At 40.4% G+C, this 21028-nt stretch overlaps 1 protein-coding gene across 1 annotated transcript in view; it reads left to right on the top strand.

Annotated features, from left to right (window-relative positions):
* LOC110826550 (limbic system-associated membrane protein) overlaps positions 1-21028 on the top strand; it is a 580384-nt gene that overhangs the window by 74468 nt on the left and 484888 nt on the right. The window contains exon 2 of the mRNA XM_087349748.1: positions 18308-18341. The gene's annotated coding sequence lies outside the window, so the exon portion shown is untranslated. The remainder of the gene's footprint in view (positions 1-18307; positions 18342-21028) is intronic.

The raw sequence follows: 21028 nt of genomic DNA, 5'->3' as shown, positions 1-21028 counted from the left end.
TTGTCATTAAAAAGGTCATGTGGTTTTGAATAGGTTTGTTTCCGTGTTGTTGCATATTGTAATGCTAACGAGTGTCATGTTACGATTCCCTGGACCAGCCGAACGCAGAGTAACGCTCGGAATAAAATTAATTATTCTTTACGTGTGACACGGTAATGAAAGTCGCTGACGTGTGAATCGACGGAGGTTTGCCATTTCCCATTGGAGCTTAACAAATATTGAGATCCTTAAAATAAAAATATATTTAGGATTCGTGTTTCTCAGGGCGGTGAGTCAGATGATGACTGTGGTATGTGTCGTTGGGTGGTTAGTCTGTTAGAAGTTTGCTCATCACACTGACGATGGACGCAGCAGGTACCACTGAAACGTCAGTAAACTTCTACCAGAATACAAGACGCAGGGACCCAGAAGACACCTATCTAGTTTAATATTGTAATTTTATCTGCGTCTAAGACTTTAGGTGGTCTCTTATATTCAAGGATTTTGACTAAATTTGTGTATAAATTTATCACACAAAGATGCGTGCTACATGTTTAATACACCTTATTTTTCTGTCTTCATTTCCTCAATGTTATTTAAACACCGTGACGCCATGTTTTTCTCTGCGGATGAGAGACCCTAGTTTGAAGCCCGTACAATACGAGAGGTGATATTATAATTTTTTTCTTTTTTTTAGATGGGCGGAAGGGAACACACATGCTTAGTTGATTTTGGTTGGCACAAAGCGACTTCAAAATTACCTGAACTTAAGTAAACGATTATAAACCTTTTGTTTTACTCGAGAATGAAAAATATATAGACATAATATTTTCAAGAAGAAACTAATTACACAATTAATATGAACTTTATTTCCAAAATTACATTTCCGTAATGTTATTATCTTGTTCAAAAACGTGGGAAATCTTCTCAGAAACAGCCCTCAGACTACAAAGGTGTGAAATTCTAGCGTGAGTAATAAATGGAAATACTTCATCCCTTCCTAATTTTATTGTATCCGACTCTGAGCTCGGTGGATATTCCCTTGTTATTACATCGTGAGAAGCCAACACGATATAAAAATGGCGTTATCTCTGAACTAAAATTACTCTTTCCCAGGTAATTTAATTTAAATTGCATAAAATCCTTTTATGAGCTCGTCATTGTAATAGCACGGCTTTGGACCTCTCTCACGTGGACTGCATCTATAAAAACTTGTGTTTCTTGTGGTCGTATTCGACTCTGGTAGCACAGCCGAGGGGTTTCTGTTCTTCAGATACGCCAAGAGTGATTTATATGGTACACGCAACATTGACTGAATCGGCTCTTCTGAAACAGCGAACATTAAAAAAATATTTATATATATTTTAAATTTTTTAAGTTTATTTAATATTTATGGAACTACAAAAATATAACAAAATAAAATATACTCTATACAAAACCAAATAAAAAAAATAAAATAACTTAAAACCGTACAAAATATGAAATATAAACTATGTCGGTTGCTAGATCCCAGTTAAAAATTTGTAGCCTCTCGGAAACTAATTCAAATGTTTTCTTGGTATCGCAGGAACTAGCTATTGGAACTAAGCCCAAATTTAAATTTTCCGCAAAATGATGTAAGTTGAAATTCAAATATCTGCGATATCTTTTGATAGTCCACTCATCTAAAGTTATAGAAAATTTCTTCCCATTCTTCTTAATATAATCCAATTCATTTATAATTTCACGTTTGGCATTGTCATAAAACTTATGATTGAGATCCATTACTCGAGAGTTGTTTTTTGGTAATGAATATCCTCCTTTGTTGCAAAGACTCTCGTATGAACGAGCCTGTTGTAATGCTATTAATGGACAATCCATCCATTGCAGCAAGTTTTGCTATAATCTCTTCTAAACTGCACTTTTTCACGAAATTAAAAATAGAATGTGTTTGTGGATTTGCATGTCAAACATTCGCCTGATTCATGAAGAATAGTTTTACAACAATATGCTTGTGCAAGAGGCGATTTCAAGTCAAAATATTAAAGTTTCTAATTAATTGATTAACTAATTTTTCCATATTAATTCTAGTATTTAAAATCGATTTTTAAATTTTAAAAAACCGGTTTTCGAATTTTACAAATTTATCCAAAAAAAACCCGGTTTTAAACCCGGTTTTTAAAAACCAACAAACCCTAGTCGTAACAGTGGATCATCATAAGTGACGAATTGTGACGAATAGGTACAAAGCCTGACTGATCGTGACGTACTGTAACGGCGTGACGAATTGTGGCCATAAGTGTCGAATCGTAACAAAAATTTTCAAAACATTCCCGACCATAACAAAATAAACAAACCTAACCTAACCTAACCTAACCTAGCCTAACCTAACCTAACCTAACCTAACCTAACCAAACCTAAGCTAACGCAACCCAACAAATGCTAACCTAACCAGTAGTTACTTCTTCTAACGTATTGCAATGTAGCCAATAATAAACGAGCTGTACGTTTATTAGGTAGAATTGTCGAATTTTGACAAAATTTTACATGTTGTGAGCAAACGTGACTAAGCGTGAGAAAGCGTGATGAAGCGTGATAAGGCGTGACTAGTCGTGATGTACTGTAACGGCGTGATGAATTGTGGCCATAACTGCGGAATTGACACAAAAATTTTCAAAACATTTCCGAACGTAACAAAATACACAAACCTAACCTAACCTAACCTAACCTAACCTAACTTAACCTAACCTAACCTAACCTAACCTAACCTAACCTAACCTAACCTAACCTAACCAAACCTAACCTAACCTAACCTAACCTAACCTAACCTAACCTAACCTAACCTAACCTAACCTAACCTTACCTAACTTAACCTAACCTAACCTAACCTAACCTAACCTAACCTAACCTAACCTAACCTAACCTAACCTAACCTAACCTAACCTAACCTAACCTAACCTAACCTAACCTAACCTAACCTAACCTAACCTAACCTAACCCAACCCAACCTAACTTAACCTAAGCTAACGCAACCCAACAAATGCTAACCTAACCACTAGTTACTTCTTCTAACTTATTGCAATGTAGCCAAAAATAAACGAGCTGTACGTAATATTAGGTAGAATTGTCGATACGTGACATGGTGAACACGCGTGACATGGCGTGACTATGCGTGACCTACGCTCACGTCGTGACAAGAAATCACCATAAGTGTCGAATTTTGACAAAATTTTACATATTGTGAGCAAACGTGACTAAGCGTGAGAAAGCGTGACGAAGCGTGACAAGGCGTGATTTCCTGTAAAGGCGTGACTTGATTCGCCCAGAAGAGTCAAAAGATGACGAATTTAAGAAAGCGTGATCACGCGTGACAAAGCGTGACAATGCGTGACTAGGCGTGATGTACTGTAAAGGCGTGACGAGATTTGCCCAGAAGAGTCAAAAATGACGAATTTAAGAAATCGTGATCACGCGTGACAAAGCGTGACAATGCGTGACTAGGCGTGATGTACTGTAACGGCGTGATGAATTGTGGCCATAACTGCGGAATTGACACAAAAATTTTCAAAACATTTCCGAACGTAACAAAATACACAAACCTAACCTAACCTAACCTAACTTAACCTAACCTAACCTAACCTAACCTAACCTAACCTTACCTAACCTAACCTAACCTTACCTAACTTAACCTAAGCTAACCTAACCTAACCTAACCTAACCTAACCTAACCTAACCAAACCTAACCTAACCAAACCTAACCTAACCTAACCTAACCTAACCTAACCTAACCTAACCTAACCTAACCTAACCTAACCTTACCTAACTTAACCTAAGCTAACCTAACCTAACCTAAGCTAACGCAACCCAACAAATGCTAACCTAACCACTAGTTACTTCTTCTAACTTATTGCAATGTAGCCAAAAATAAACGAGCTGTACGTAATATTAGGTAGAATTGTCGATACGTGACATGGTGAACACGCGTGACATGGCGTGACTATGCGTGACCTACGCTCACGTCGTGACAAGAAATCACCATAAGTGTCGAATTTTGACAAAATTTTACATATTGTGAGCAAACGTGACTAAGCGTGAGAAAGCGTGATGAAGCGTGATAAGGCGTGACTAGTCGTGATGTACTGTAACGGCGTGATGAATTGTGGCCATAACTGCGGAATTGACACAAAAATTTTCAAAACATTTCCGAACGTAACAAAATACACAAACCTAACCTAACCTAACCTAACCTAACTTAACCTAACCTAACCTAACCTAACCTAACCTAACCTAACCTAACCTAACCTAACCAAACCTAACCTAACCTAACCTAACCTAACCTAACCTTACCTAACCTAACCTAACCTTACCTAACTTAACCTAAGCTAACCTAACGTAACCTAACCTTACCTAACTTAACCTAACCTAACCTAACCTAACCTAACCTAACCTAACCTAACCTAACCTAACCTAACCTAACCTAACCTAACCTAACCTAACCTAACCTAACCTAACCTAACCTAACCTAACCCAACCCAACCCAACCTAACTTAACCTAAGCTAACGCAACCCAACAAATGCTAACCTAACCACTAGTTACTTCTTCTAACTTATTGCAATGTAGCCAAAAATAAACGAGCTGTACGTAATATTAGGTAGAATTGTCGATACGTGACATGGTGAACACGCGTGACATGGCGTGACTATGCGTGACCTACGCTCACGTCGTGACAAGAAATCACCATAAGTGTCGAATTTTGACAAAATTTTACATATTGTGAGCAAACGTGACTAAGCGTGAGAAAGCGTGAGGAAGCGTGACAAGGCGTGATTTCCTGTAAAGGCGTGACTTGATTCGCCCAGAAGAGTCAAAAGATGACGAATTTAAGAAAGCGTGATCACGCGTGACAAAGCGTGACAATGCGTGACTAGGCGTGATGTACTGTAAAGGCGTGACGAGATTTGCCCAGAAGAGTCAAAAATGACGAATTTAAGAAATCGTGATCACGCGTGACAAAGCGTGACAATGCGTGACTAGTTGTGATGTGCTGTAACGGCGTGATGAATTGTGGCCATAAGTGCGGAATTGACACAAAAATTTTCAAAACATTTCCGAACGTAACAAAATACACAAACCTTACCTAACCTAACCTAACCTAACCTAACCTAACCTAACCTAACCTAACCTAACCTAACACTAACCTGACCTGACCTGACCTGACCTGACCTGACCTGACCTGACCTGACCTGACCTGACCTGACCTGACCTGACCTGACCTGAACTGACCTGACCTGAGCTGACCTGACCTGACCTGAGCTGACCTGACCTGACCTGACCTGACCTGACCTGACCTGACCTGACCTGACCTGACCTGACCTGACCTGACCTGACCTGACCTGACCTGACCTGACCTGACCTGACCTGACCTGACCTGACCTGACCTGACCTGACCTGACCTGACCTGACCTGACCTGACCTGACCTGACCTGACCTGACCTGACCTGACCTGACCTGACCTGACCTGACCTGACCTGACCTGACCTGACCTGACCTGACCTGACCTGACCTGACCTGACCTGACCTAACCTGACCTGACCTAACCTAACCTAACCTAACCTAACCTAACCTAACCTAACCTAACCTAACCTAACCTAACCTAACCTAACCTAACCTAACCTAACCTAACCTAACCTAACCTAACCTAAACTAACGCAACCCAACAAATGCTAACCTAACCACTAGTTACTTCTTCTAACGTATTGCAATGTAGCCAAAAATAAACGAGCTGTACGTAATATTAGGTAGAATTATTGATACGTGATATGGTGAACACGCGTGACATGGCGTGACTATGCGTGACCTACGCTCAGGTCGTGACAAGAAATCACCATAAGTGTCGAATTTTGACAAAATTTTACATATTGTGAGCAAACGTGACTAAGCGTGAGAAAGCGTGATGAAGCGTGACAAGGCGTGATTTCCTGTAAAGGCGTGACTTGATTCGCCCAGAAAAGTCAAAAGATGACGAATTTAAGAAAGCGTGATCACGCGTGACAAAGCGTGACAATGCGTGACTAGGCGTGATGTACTGTAAAGACGTGACGAAATTTGCCCAGAAGAGTCAAAAGATGACGAATTTAAGAAATCGTGTCACGCGTGACAAAGCGTGACAATGCGTGACTAGTCGTGACGTACTGTAAAGGCGTGACGAGATTTGCCCACAAGAGTCAAAAATGACGAATTTAAGAAATCGTGATCACGCGTTGCAAAGCGTGACAATGCGTGACTAGTCGTGATGTGCTGTAACGGCGTGATGAATTGTGGCCATAAGTGCGGAATTGACACAAAAATTTTCAAAACATTTCCGAACGTAACAAAATACACAAACCTTACCTAACCTAACCTAACCTAACCTAACCTAACCTAACCTAACCTAACCTAACCTAACCTAACCTAACCTAACCTAACCTAACCTAACCTAACCTAACCTAACCTAACCTAACCTAACCTAACCTAACCTAACCTAACCTAACCTAACCTAACCTAACCTAACCTAACCTAACCTAACCTAACCTAACCTAACCTAACCTAACCCAACCTAACCTAAGCTAAGCTAACGCAACCCAACAAATGCTAACCTAACCACTAGTTACTTCTTCTAACGTATTGCAATGTAGCCAAAAATAAACGAGCTGTACGTAATATTAGGTAGAATTGTCGATACGTGACATGGTGAACACGCGTGACATGGCGTGACTATGCGTGACCTACGCTCACGTCGTGACAAGAAATCACCATAAGTGTCGAATTTATACAAAATTTTACATATTGTGAGCAAACGTGACTAAGCGTGACAAAGCGTGATGAAGCGTGACAAAGGCGTGATTTCCTGTAAAGGCGTGACTTGATTCGCCCAGAAAAGTCAAAAGATGACGAATTTAAGAAAGCGTGATCACGCGTGACAAAGCGTGACAATGCGTGACTAGGCGTGATGTACTGTAAAGGCGTGACGAAATTTGCCCAGAAGAGTCAAAAGATGACGAATTTAAGAAAGCGTGATCACGCGTGACAAAGCGTGACAAAGCGTGACTAGGCGTGATGTACTGTAAAGGCGTGACGAGATTTGCCCAGAAGAGTCAAAAATGACGAATTTAAGAAATCGTGATCACGCGTGACAAAGCGTGACAATGCGTGACTAGTTGTGATGTGCTGTAACGGCGTGATGAATTGTGGCCATAAGTGCGGAATTGACACAAAAATTTTCAAAACATTTCCGAACGTAACAAAATACACAAACCTTACCTAACCTAACCTAACCTAACCTAACCTAACCTAACCTAACCTAACCTAACCTAACCTAACACTAACCTGACCTGACCTGACCTGACCTGACCTGACCTGACCTGACCTGACCTGACCTGACCTGACCTGACCTGACCTGACCTGACCTGACCTGACCTGACCTGACCTGACCTAACCTAACCTAACCTAACCTAACCTAACCTAACCTAACCTAACCTAACCTAACCTAACCTAACCTAACCTAACCTAAGCTAACGCAACCCAACAAATGCTAACCTAACCACTAGTTACTTCTTCTAACGTATTGCAATGTAGCCAAAAATAAACGAGCTGTACGTAATATTAGGTAGAATTGTCGATACGTGACATGGTGAACACGCGTGACATGGCGTGATTATGCGTGACCTACGCTCACGTCGTGACAAGAAATCACCATAAGTGTCGAATTTTGACAAAATTTTACATATTGTGAGCAAACGTGACTAAGCGTGACAAAGCGTGATGAAGCGTGACAAGGCGTGATTTCCTGTAAAGGCGTGACTTGATTCGCCCAGAAAAGTCAAAAGATGACGAATTTAAGAAAGCGTGATCACGCGTGACAAAGCGTGACAATGCGTGACTAGGCGTGATGTACTGTAAAGGCGTGACGAAATTTGCCCAGAAGAGTCAAAAGATGACGAATTTAAGAAAGCGTGATCACGCGTGACAAAGCGTGACAATGCGTGACTAGTCGTGACGTACTGTAAAGGCGTGACGAGATTTGCCCAGAAGAGTCAAAAATGACGAATTTAAGAAATCTTGATCACGCGTGACAATGCGTGACTAGTTGTGATGTGCTGTAACGGCGTGATGAATTGTGGCCATAAGTGCGGAATTGACACAAAAATTTTCAAAACATTTCCGAACGTAACAAAATACACAAGCCTTACCTAACCTAACCTAACCTAACCTAACCTAACCTAACCTAACCTAACCTAACCTAACCTAACCTAACCTATCCTAACCTAACCTAACACTAACCTGACCTGACCTGACCTGACCTGACCTGACCTGACCTGACCTGACCTGACCTGACCTGACCTGACCGGACCTGACCTGACCTGAGCTGACCTGAACTGACCTGACCTGACCTGACCTGACCTGACCTGACCTGACCTCACCTGACCTAACCTGACCTAACCTGACCTAACCTAACCTAACCTAACCTAACCTAACCTAACCTAACCTAACCTAACCTAACCTAACCTAACCCAACCTAACCTAACCTAAGCTAACGCAACCCAACAAATGCTAACCTAACCACTAGTTACTTCTTCTAACGTATTGCAATGTAGCCAAAAATAAACGAGCTGTACGTAATATTAGGTAGAATTGTCGATACGTGACATGGTGAACACGCGTGACATGGCGTGACTATGCGTGACCTACGCTCACGTCGTGACAAGAAATCACCATAAGTGTCGAATTTTGACAAAATTTTACATATTGTGAGCAAACGTGACTAAGCGTGAGAAAGCGTGATGAAGCGTGACAAGGCGTGATTTCCTGTAAAGGCGTGACTTGATTCGCCCAGAAAAGTCAAAAGATGACGAATTTAAGAAAGCGTGATCACGCGTGACAAAGCGTGACAATGCGTGACTAGGCGTGATGTACTGTAAAGTCGTGACGAAATTTGCCCAGAAGAGTCAAAAGATGACGAATTTAAGAAATCGTGTCACGCGTGACAAAGCGTGACAATGCGTGACTAGTCGTGACGTACTGTAAAGGCGTGACGAGATTTGCTCAGAAGAGTCAAAAATGACGAATTTAAGAAATCGTGATCACGCGTGACAAAGCGTGACAATGCGTGACTAGTCGTGATGTGCTGTAACGGCGTGATGAATTGTGGCCATAAGTGCGGAATTGACACAAAAATTTTCAAAACATTTCCGAACGTAACAAAATACACAAACCTTACCTAACCTAACCTAACCTAACCTAACCTAACCTAACCTAACCTAACCTAACCTAACCTAACCTAACCTAACCTAACCTAACCTAACCTAACCTAACCTAACCCAACCTAACCTAACCTAAGCTAACGCAACCCAACAAATGCTAACCTAACCACTAGTTACTTCTTCTAACGTATTGCAATGTAGCCAAAAATAAACGAGCTGTACGTAATATTAGGTAGAATTGTCGATACGTGACATGGTGAACACGCGTGACATGGCGTGACTATGCGTGACCTACGCTCACGTCGTGACAAGAAATCACCATAAGTGTCGAATTTTGACAAAATTTTACATATTGTGAGCAAACGTGACTAAGCGTGAGAAAGCGTGATGAAGCGTGACAAGGCGTGATTTCCTGTAAAGGCGTGACTTGATTCGCCCAGAAAAGTCAAAAGATGACGAATTTAAGATAGCGTGATCACGCGTGACAATGCGTGACTAGGCGTGATGTACAGTAAAGGCGTGACGAAATTTGCCCAGAAGAGTCAAAAGATGACGAATTTAAGAAATCGTGTCACGCGTGACAAAGCGTGACAATGCGTGACTAGTCGTGACGTACTGTAAAGGCTTGACGAGATTTGCCCAGAAGAGTCAAAAATGACGAATTTAAGAAATCGTGATCACGCGTGACAAAGCGTGACAATGCGTGACTAGTCGTGATGTGCTGTAACGGCGTGATGAATTGTGGCCATAAGTGCGGAATTGACACAAAAATTTTCAAAACATTTCCGAACGTAACAAAATACACAAACCTTACCTAACCTAACCTGACCTGACCTGACCTGACCTGACCTGACCTGACCTGACCTGACCTGACCTGACCTGACCTGACCTGACCTGGCCTGGCCTGGCCTGGCCTGGCCTGGCCTGGCCTGACCTGACCTGACCTGACCTGACCTGACCTGACCTGACCTGACCTGACCTGACCTGACCTGACCTGACCTGACCTGACCTGACCTGACCTAACCTAACCTAACCTAACCTAACCTAACCTAACCTAACCTAACCTAAGCTAACGCAACCCAACAAATGCTAACCTAACCACTAGTTACTTCTTCTAACGAAGTGCAATGTAGCCAAAAATAAACGAGCTGTACGTAATATTAGGTAGAATTGTCGATACGTGACATGGTGAACACGCGTGACATGGCGTGTCTATGCGTGACCTACGCTCACGTCGTGACAAGAAATCACCATAAGTGTCGAATTTTGACAAAATTTTACATATTGTGAGCAAACGTGACTAAGCGTGACAAAGCGTGATGAAGCGTGACAAGGCGTGATTTCCTGTAAAGGCGTGACTTGATTCGCCCAGAAAAGTCAAAAGATGACGAATTTAAGAAAGCGTGATCACGCGTTACAAAGCGTGGCAATGCGTGACTAGTCGTGATGTACTGTAACGGCGTGATGATTTGTAGCCATAAGTGCGGAATTGACACGAAAATTTTCAAAACATTTCCGAACGTAACAAAATACACAAACTTAACCTAACCTAACCTAACCTAACCCAACCTAACCCAACCTAACCTAACCTAACCTAACCTAACCTAACCTAACCTAACCTAACCTAACCAAACCTAAGCTAACGCAACCCAACATATGCTAACCTAACCAGTAGTTACTTCTTCTAACGTATTGCAATGTAGCCAAAAATAAACGAGCTGTACGTAATATTAGGTAGAATTGTCGATACGTGACATGGCGTGACTATGCGTGACCTACGGTCACGCCGTGACAAGAAATCACCATAAGTGTCGAATTTTGACAACATTTTACATATTGTGAGCAAACGTGACTAAGCGTGACAAAGCGTGATGAAGCGTGACTAGGCGTGATTTCCTGTAAAGGCGTGACTTGATTCGCCCAGAAGAGTCGAAAGATGACGAATTTAAGAAAGCGTGATCACGCGTGACAAAGCGTGACAATGCGTGACTAGTCGTGATGTACTGTAAAGGCGTGACGAGATTTGCCCAGAAGTCAAAAGATGACGAATTTAAGAAATCGTGATCAGGCGTGACAAAGCGTGACAATGCGTGACTGGTCGTGATGTACTGTAACGGCGTGATGATTTGTGGCCATAAGTGCGGAATTGACACGAAAATTTTCAAAACATTTCCGAACGTAACAAAATACACAAACCTAACCTAACCTAACCTAACTTAACCTAACCTAACCTAACCTAACCTAACCTAACCTAACCTAACCAAACCTAACCTAACCTAACCTAACCTAACCTAACCTAACCTAACCGTTACTAACCTAACCCAACCTATACAAATCCAACATAACCTAACCTAACCTAACCTAACCTAACCTAACCTAACCAAACCTAAGCTAACGCAACCCAACAAATGCTAACCTAACCAGTAGTTACTTCTTCTAACGTATTGCAATGTAGCCAAAAATAAACGAGCTGTGCGTTTATTAGGTAGAATTGTCGAATTTTGACATGGTGAACACGCGTGACATGGCGTGACTATGCGTGACCTACGCTCACGTTGTGACAAGAAATCACCTTAAGTATCGAATTGAGTGGATGGAAGTCGATCGGGATTATCCCAATTTTTGGCTTTGGCGTCAGCAGTACCGAACCTTCAGGATGTGCTGCCTTTGTCTTATGTGATTTATTCTTTGTTTATTTAACGACGTTGTCAGTTGTTGAGGTTATGTAGCGTCGAATGATAAGATAATTATATAAAAATGAATGGTAAGGAATGCGAGAGGAAGGAACAGTGGCGTTATTTAAGATAGAATGTCGGGGTTAACCTGGAGGAATGAGAAAATCCATGAAGTCTCCGTCTGAACAGCCGATCTAAAACTTTCTCCAATACATTTTGTATCAAATGACGCCGAAACTTTTTTTCACGGTAAATTTGTCGCGTTCTGTTGTTTGCGCTTATATTTGTAGTCTGTTTATCAGAAGTTGTGGGTGAAGGCGGTGTAAAGCGGAGTACTGAGGTCAAGTCGTATAAAACTTAGCATTGCCATCTTGCCCCACTTTACCCTATCTGTAAAGATGCGGCGACTACTTGGAGAATAAAAGACGTGAAACGATGAAACTTTTCGGTGGAAAGACAAGAAAGTAGAGAAAGCTTGGAACAAAACAGAAGCAGCCAACGAGAAAATTGCGTGCTTAAAAGAAACTGGTAACGCTGAGGTCATGACGTGGTCGAACGCAAAGAACTCCACGGTTTTATTGAAGTTGTTCTCAGTTACTTCTGTCAATAAAAAGGTAACCTGCCTGTTCGACTTTCGTGAGCCTTTCGTAACCTCGCAGGCTTGATTTCTTAACACGTCTCGTGTCATAACCTCGTCCTTTGGCCAGAGGAGAAACAAGCAGCGAACTGATCGATATCAGGATGAGGGAGACAATCAGCAGGGGGTGAGCATTCCGAAAATAGCTCAAATTAGGTTCCCAGTATCCCCCTGTAATTGCTAACTATTTCTTATTTATTTATTAATGTTAAGTTGGTCTCTCTTCGCTACAACGCCCCGCGTTATTGGCTGTAGGTAAAGGAAGGACCTGCAGATGTCAAGAGTAGCTGCAGTAGGCATTGGCGGACAGCCGACAAGGGGTGGCATCCAGGTAGTGGGTTGGGCACAGAATAATAATTCATCACCATAAACAGGGGTGTTACGAAATGTTTCACAGGACCTAGGTCTTTCACGGATGAATAAAATGTAAGTTAGCAATAGGATTAATGTTTAAATAAAGTTATGTAAGTTATGTTATGTAAAGTATGAGTAGTAAGTACGGATTTGGAAGGAGACGGCAGTGACACATTTTGTCATATTTTAACTAACGTAATAAATTTACGGTACAAACGAGAATGTTGAAGAATATAGGAAATGTTTTTAGGGACCAGATAATACTTTTCTGATTTTGTAAGGTACGTGTTACAAATGACCGACGTTTCAGAAGTTATTGCTGACTTCATCGCCACCATGATGACAGAAAACAACCATCTCCATACTCATTACCGTCAGAACCTTAAATTTCGCAAATATCCAGTGTGAAGTTTTGAAACATTGAAATTAAGGAATATTTTTCAGAATAATGATACATGGACTGTAGAGAACAAGAGATGAACAAACAAACAAACAAACAAACGAAGGAACGAAGGAGTCGTAACGTGACATCGCCGTGCCTCATCGGCAACTTCTTCAGCTGCGCTCCATTGCGGGTCGGTCCAGGGGCTGCTACGTTTTTAGCTGAAATGAGTGAAATGTGGTTGTATTTCTGAGAAACTTAAATGTTGAAAGACGAAAGCACTTGCTCCAAACTCATACGTTTTTTTGCCTTCCACAAGATCCTCAGTACTTACAAAGAAAACTGATGTAGACAGGTAGAAATTGAGATGCCAAAACGTGTTCTATACCACTTTGACCTTCTGACAATGAAGCTAATTTATTGCAGAGACAAAGCCAGTACTTCATGTACAGAGCCTTTAAAGGCTTTTGGTTTCAGTAGCCTTGGTTCATGGTAGAGCTGCCACCATAAGGCCGTCAAATTTACCCATTTTAACACTGGGCTCTTGTAAAAACTATAGCCCTTCCATCACAGAGCTTAATTACGCTTCTGAGTGAAGTAAAGCTACTTTACTTAATATAAATTAGTAACTACATGTCTCGCCTGCTTAAGCAGTCTTTATATTATGGATGTTGTATGATTCTTAAGGTAAACAGCGAATATTTCCTTAATCAGCGTTAAACAGCTGATCTTTGTAATGGTGAAGAGCTGTGTTTTCTATGCGGTACGGACTGAATTCTTAAATATTATTTAGACGACCGTCTCGGCTTAACTGAATTACTTACCAAACTTTCAAAATTATGGCTTCGAAGAGCCAAGAAAATTTTATCTGCGTTGTTTTGGTTCTGGGGTGTCGGAGAGATTTTTCAAATGCTCTTTGTGGTTGTAATGTCACGTGTCATACGCAGTCATTTGTACGCGAAATCGCGCACGCTGACTGCAACCAATGTGCATAAGGATACCTGAAAATAATTCCACTACAATTATGAATGAAATGTAATTTATTGTGAGCAAAGTATTTTATCCGCTTTCTTATATTTTAGAAATATAGAAATTAATATTAAAATTTTCTTACCTGCTTCCGTGGAGGAAAATTTTACACTGCAGTTTGAAATCGCCATTAATTCAGTATTAAATTAATTAAACAAATTTTCTGTTTATCGATGAAAAACCATGGCAATTAAAGTTCCGACGTTTAGGTGCAATGCTCTTTTAAGATTGGACCAAAGGAAAAATATACACATTGGATGTTTGGATGTAATGTAGTCGCCAGTGTTGACGCATTCGTACAAAATTCAGTTTTAAATGAATTCTCACGCCATTAACAGTAAATGTGTTTATGTTCTCAGTATTAAAAATTCAAAGTTTTATCGAGTGCATAATTAAGGCTCTGGATTTGTTATGTTATTTAATCTATCAGAACCTTTTAAAGACTGTTGTGTTCGTCTCTTACAAGCGCTTGGTACCATATTCTGTGCTGTGCGTTAGCCGACTAAGAGCTGTTGCTGGTTTAATTGAATAAACATTATTAATGGAGTACAGTTACACTTAAAAATGTTGGTGTGGAATAAAGATTTTATTCACGAGTAAAGCTGTGAGTATGATTTATATATACCCTGTATTTTACTGTAAATACATTTTATATATATTAATTTGACAGATTCTATGTCATCAGCGAGCAAAATTTTTCCAGTCCTGTACAGTATCATTTATTTATTGACAGAAGTGGAGTTCGCAAAGCGTTACAATGACGTCACTGCTTCACTGTAGGTGACTGTACCCTAATTGAGACGCCATATAAAGCGTCTCCGTGTAATAAGGTACCAGGCGCCACCGTGGAGCGCTATTAGGTGTGTGCGTGCGTGCGTGTGTGTACGTGCGTGCGTCGGAAGTTGAAGACTGCTGCCCTGCCACTTGGTACAGTCACGAACTAACAGCACTTTGTGACTCTCCCCCATCCCCCACAGCTCTCCGGCGGTCATTAACATTCGAAAACCCGTGATTTGTAAAGCGACTTACAGATTTTAAGGATTAACTTTGAAACAGAAGGAAATGTGGAACAGGACGTTGAGGTACCGTGGAGTGACGAGGGACATCCCGACAATCTGACTTTCGACTGGTAGGAGTGACTTCCGGAAGCGAACATGATCTCTGTGTGTGCCTTTTTTAAATGCTTGAAACAATCGGTAGGTTTTTATGAACTCTGGCACGAATATCACGCTGTTGAAAGCCACTTCAATTTGTAATCTGTAATCAGTACTCACATGGCGGTTTTCAGTGTTTTCTGGTTGTGGCCGGCAACTGCGATCAAGTAAAGAGTTATTCAAATTATGAAGATGATTGCGATGATAATAACAATAGTCTTTTTAAGAAATTTACAGTTTCAAGTTCTGACTTATTTTTGGATTCAAGCGATTAAAAACTTGTCCAGGAACCCAGAGCGCGAGATCAAGATGAAAATTGTATTTCAATGCTGGGCTAGGCGCTAACATCTCTGTAACATTAGCACCACAGGATTTTGCCGAAATTCGAGTCGAATTATTCGCGAATATAAATATTAAGCGTTATCCCTAGTTACATTGATCAGTAGAAGAGTCATTTTGTCCTAATCACTTTCCCTAGCGACTTCAGTAGTGATTTATGCTCTGCTAATTGTTCCTTGTTTTATACAACGGTACCAAAGACAAGTATTCACCGGTCAGAAAACATTTTAGAATGCGTTGATTTAGAAGATGGCTGTGTTCTGGGTTGTTGTGCCGTGTAGTCTGGTAGAAGTAAGCTTACTCCTCGCCCTGATGATGGAGGCAGCAAGGACCTCTGAAACCGCCCTGATGATGGAGGCGGCAAGGACCTCTGAAACCGACCTGATGATGGAGGCGGCAAGGACCTCTAAAACAGCCCTGATGATGGAGGCGGCAAGGACCTCTGTAACGTCGGTAAACTTGCACCTGGCTACACGGCGCAAAAACCCAGAAGACAGCCATCTTCAAACTCTCCGCCGTGAAAACTTCAAATCCTGCGTGGGTTCATTTACTTGAAGATGGGATATAATCATAAACACTATGGAATACTTCTTCCTGTGTCCAGAAATGAAGAGCCTAATTAAAATTACTGCTCGTATATAAAGGCCGTGAACAAGCAACACAGTTTGGCTGCATGGGACAGAAAATTTCTTGAGAGTTTCATAGTGGCCCGTCTAGTCTACAGAGTTAATGAAAGGTTTCTTGCCGTGTTTACGAGATCCCGCTTAGAGAACCTATCCTAAACCAAATGAATTTACTCTACTGAGACACTTTATATTATTTAAGATCCACTTTAATATTATCCTTAAATTTAGGCTAGGTCTCCCAGTTGGTTTCCCTTTTATTTGGTCGTGAAATTTGAGTTTTAAGCCCAGTGCCCTGTTTATTTTAGTGGGACATGACATGCATTTTTACTTCAATGACATTCTCTAAAATTCGTTCTCGTGATTTGATGTAATTTGAAACTGTATTTGGGATATAATTCCTTTCATATTTTGATGTGTTCGTAGTACTTGATTTTTAGTCCGGTGTAATATAAAAGTGTGGAGTTACTTAACTAATTTTAAATTTTAATTAATTGAGATAAACTTAAGGAAACAAATGCTAGCCATTCAAATCTATCGCTTCTTATCTCAAGTTACCATGAAGTCAATTACCGTAGCAACGAAACTTGTGAATATGATATCGCCTCGACTTCCTTTAGAATTTCCTCTCCTTACTGATTATCAGGTGTGTCATATAAAAAAAACCCTTCGTACAAAGGCGACTTTAAACTTTCTCCTCGTTAACTACAAAACTTTCAGATTTTACAATAACAAGATGTGGGATAATATATTCGCACTTGCCTTTATGAGATATATTACTCCTCGGTTCAGCATTAAAGAGAACCCAGTCTACGGAAGACCGATCTATGTGGGTGTTTCGTTAGACGCTGTCGGAGAATGATTAAACATTTTCTATATCACCTAGTCAAATAGATTCATAGTAAGCGTTCTGAAATGCATCCCATCGAGTATACGAACTCTGAGTAGAAATTTCCAGATCTCTTTGTGGGGAGAAATACCAGGGGTGTGTTTTAGCCCCTACTGAGGTTGACGTCACTCAGAGGGTCAAACCTATGAAGGTCCCGCCACGCCCTTGGGTGAATCATAATTTCTTTAAATACGTAACAAACAATTATTTATTTTAATCCGTCTGATCACAATATAATTTATTTAAAATTTCTTATAATTAAGATAATAAAATATCATTCATGTTCCATATCGATTGATCGATTTACATTTCGGAACATTTACACAACATGTTTCGGTTTTTATAAAACCATCATTGAATGATATTTTATTATCTTAATTATAAGAAATTTTAAATAAAATTATATTGTGATCAGACGGATTAAAATAAATAATTGTTATAATATTCAAAATATGACGCAATTACACTATCTTACGTAACAAAATAATAATTACGATCTGAGGTTCTGACGGCGTTGAGTCTGAAATGAACGTCTTCTGGGTTGTTGAGCCGTGTAGTGTTGTAGAATTTTACAGATGTTTCATAGGTGCTTCACACGGCGAAAAAACCCAGAAGACGGTCATCTTAAATCGAAATTGTTGTTCTCTCCCTCGGATATCGTGCGTGCTGCTGCAGTCGGGAGAAACCTCTCTCTTCTCGTCGCTGCATTGCAGTTGTCGTCCGGGATTATGGTCTGTATAAAGCGGAACGAGTGTATCTATTTCTTGCACAGTTTTGAAATTCTCTCTGTCCTAATTCTTTTCCGATACATCTAATGTTCGCGGTATTACATAAATATCGAAAATCCGTGACTTTCAGATTCAGATTATTTGAGTATCGAAATTTTGCATTGAAGCCAAGCTATTTAAATGTATTTTTACGTTCTAAAGTATTTTATCCCTTGATTTTAATCTTAGAAGAACTAATTTTAGTCTTGTCTTCTGATTTTGTTTTCTAATTACAGTTTCCTTCTGCTTGCTATTTCTAGGTTTTCCTCAGCTGCTTGTGGGCGCCGGCGATCGGTAAGTTTCGTTCTTTTCTCTTATTGGTGCCCAATTAATTCTGTCATCCGCGCAACAAAAAAATTGCTTTCATATTTGAAGCCTTGTAAAACCCGTCACGAAGCTAACTCCTTTACAAAAAATATATTTGCTTTGGTTGAGGGTTCGCTGCACGTCACAGTCGAGTGGTTAGCACTCCTCTTTCATATTCGGGATATCCGGGTTTAAATATCGATCCGGAGACCGGATATATTAGACTGAAGCCTTTCGTGGTTTTCCTTAGTCCTTCTAGGCAAATATCGGGATAGTACCTGAAATTAGGCCACGACCGCTTCCTTCTGTATCCTTTGTAATAAATTGTTCATATTCATGCCATCATTTCCTACTCCATGGATCCGAGTCCTTCCTAAGAAGCTGAAACTCGCTCAGCGACTCAAGAAATTCCCACGCATTTTACGGAACCCTAACGTTCATTACCGCGCCCACAAGAGCCCGCCACGTGTCACTATCAACAGCCACATGGTTCCAGTCCATACCAAACCATCCTATTTATCTAAGATCCATTTTAATATTATCCTCCCACCTACGTCTCTTTCCTTGTGGTTTTTTCCACCAAAACAATGAATGCATTCCCCCTCTCCCATGCGGTCTACATGCCCTGCCCATCTCATCCTCTTTGACCTGATCACTATAATTTTTTTGGTGGCGAGTAAAAATTACGAAGTTCCTAATTACGCAACTTTCTCCATTCTTTTTCCTCAAACGCCCTAGGTCTACGTTCCTCCCTTAGTGTCAGAGACCAAGTTTCACACCCATACAAAACTACATCATCCTACACTCCCAAATTTGGAAAACTGGCCGATGAAATGCAGCGCCAAACATCACACTAACTTCCTACTTGAGTAATAATAATTGTACTTATAAAACTACGTATTTTTGATTGCATCATTAAAAGTCGTGTTGTTTTGTGTATCATTTGGTGTCCGTATCTTATTTGTCCAGAAAAAAGACAATTTGGCTTTGTTAATTGGTTGGTGAACGCCACGATCTCATAAACTCTCAAATGTGCCCATAGGCACAAAAAGGTTGAGGACCACGGGATTGGGGTTTTTCACGGTGGTGAATCTGAAGATGTCTGTCTCCTCGGTGACCTTTCACCAGATTACACGTCGAAACAACCCAGGAGACAGCAATCTTCATTTTGCATTAAGATGATAAATTTATTTGTAGGTTAGATGCGTCATGTTTGTGTTGAAATTCAGTATATATTTATTTATTATTTCAGTCTATACACAAACTTAATTTTAATTTTTAAATGTTGTTGTTAAAATTAAAATTTAAAATTTTAGAATTTAGCGCTTTTCATCGATGAAAAGCGCTAAATTATAAAATTCTAAATATATAATGATAAATTTAATATGCCTCGATAATTATTACAGTCAGTTTTATCAACTTTTTTTTGTAAGTCGGTCCAGTAATAAACACCTTTCAAAGCTGAGGCAAATTATTTCACATCGTCGTTAAATAAGCCGCGTTTAATAGAGACAGGTTTCGTTTGGAACCGACTGTACCCAGCGATGGATTTGGTCGAGGCGTGAATACCTGTCAGCCAGGCGTCTCCAGTGATTGAGAAATTGCATGCCAGAGTTCGCTGCACGCCACGTAATATTCGACAGCCCTCCACCCCCTCCCCGTTATTTATACAAATGAACCGAGTTGATATTTTGAAACCCAATGACCATTCCAGCAGACCAGTAATGATAGAAGTGACGCAAAGCTTCACCCCTGTCTGATAAATCAGATAATACAGGTAAAATCTCCTGGGTGCAAGAATGGCATATGTCATATCAAGTTCATCCTCCCAGCATAAAATAAATATTATTAATATTGATAAGGTGATAAATATTTTGTAGTCTGATAAAATTTTTTACCATGGAATCTCATTTATAGACTGTTCATTGAAGTCTTTGTTTCTATAGTGATTTGCTGAAAGGTCCCGGATTCAATTCCCGGTGGTGCTCAGATTTATAACTTGTGTTGGGCAAGGCCGTGGTCTAGGCAACACGGAGTTTTCCTCCGTGGCATCCCAACAATTACTCCATTCACACACAGAAGAAGGCAATGGCAAACCACTTCTGGATCATCTGCCAAGAACGTATATGAACAGGTCCCAGTCCGAGAAAAGGATGGAAGGATCCTGTTCATATGGACCTGTCGTCAGACAGAACACTAAAAAAATATAATAAATAAGGTTACAATGGAAAATGTGGCGAGAGAATATTTAGTGGGCTGGGAACGGACTTTTAACCAAGATAAACGTATTAGTAATGGTAAGCATATTAACCACCGTAACCAAGGTACTTGGAGATACCCCACCGGCTATCTTCAGCATATAGAAATACGTTCCTCTACGTCTTTATGCAGTGAACCCTTTTATATTACTCAACAAATAACTCTATATATTAAATAAAACGTCCCAGTATGGAATTTCATAAAAATCAACGCTGATGAATTAACAATATCAATATATATTTTGTGAATCGTTCTGAAATTGGCAGCCTTCTTGTATTGTGTACGATTAGAGGACTGGTATTTTTCGCCGTTCTATCAGGAACAGGTTTCAGGAGATCATGAGCAGTTCTGAGACGTCATTCGAGTGAAGCCGTCAAACTTTTGCGGGCTCTAAGTCAGCCCTTCGTATTCTGTTG

This window comes from Zootermopsis nevadensis, unplaced genomic scaffold (genome assembly GCF_977971745.1).
Source record: "Zootermopsis nevadensis isolate Lab colony 2312 unplaced genomic scaffold, Znev_1.0 Znev_ptg000016l, whole genome shotgun sequence".
Lineage (NCBI taxonomy): Eukaryota > Metazoa > Arthropoda > Insecta > Blattodea > Termopsidae > Zootermopsis > Zootermopsis nevadensis.
The sequence above is the reverse complement of the archived record's forward strand: the minus strand, read 5'-3'. Positions and strand labels throughout refer to the sequence as shown.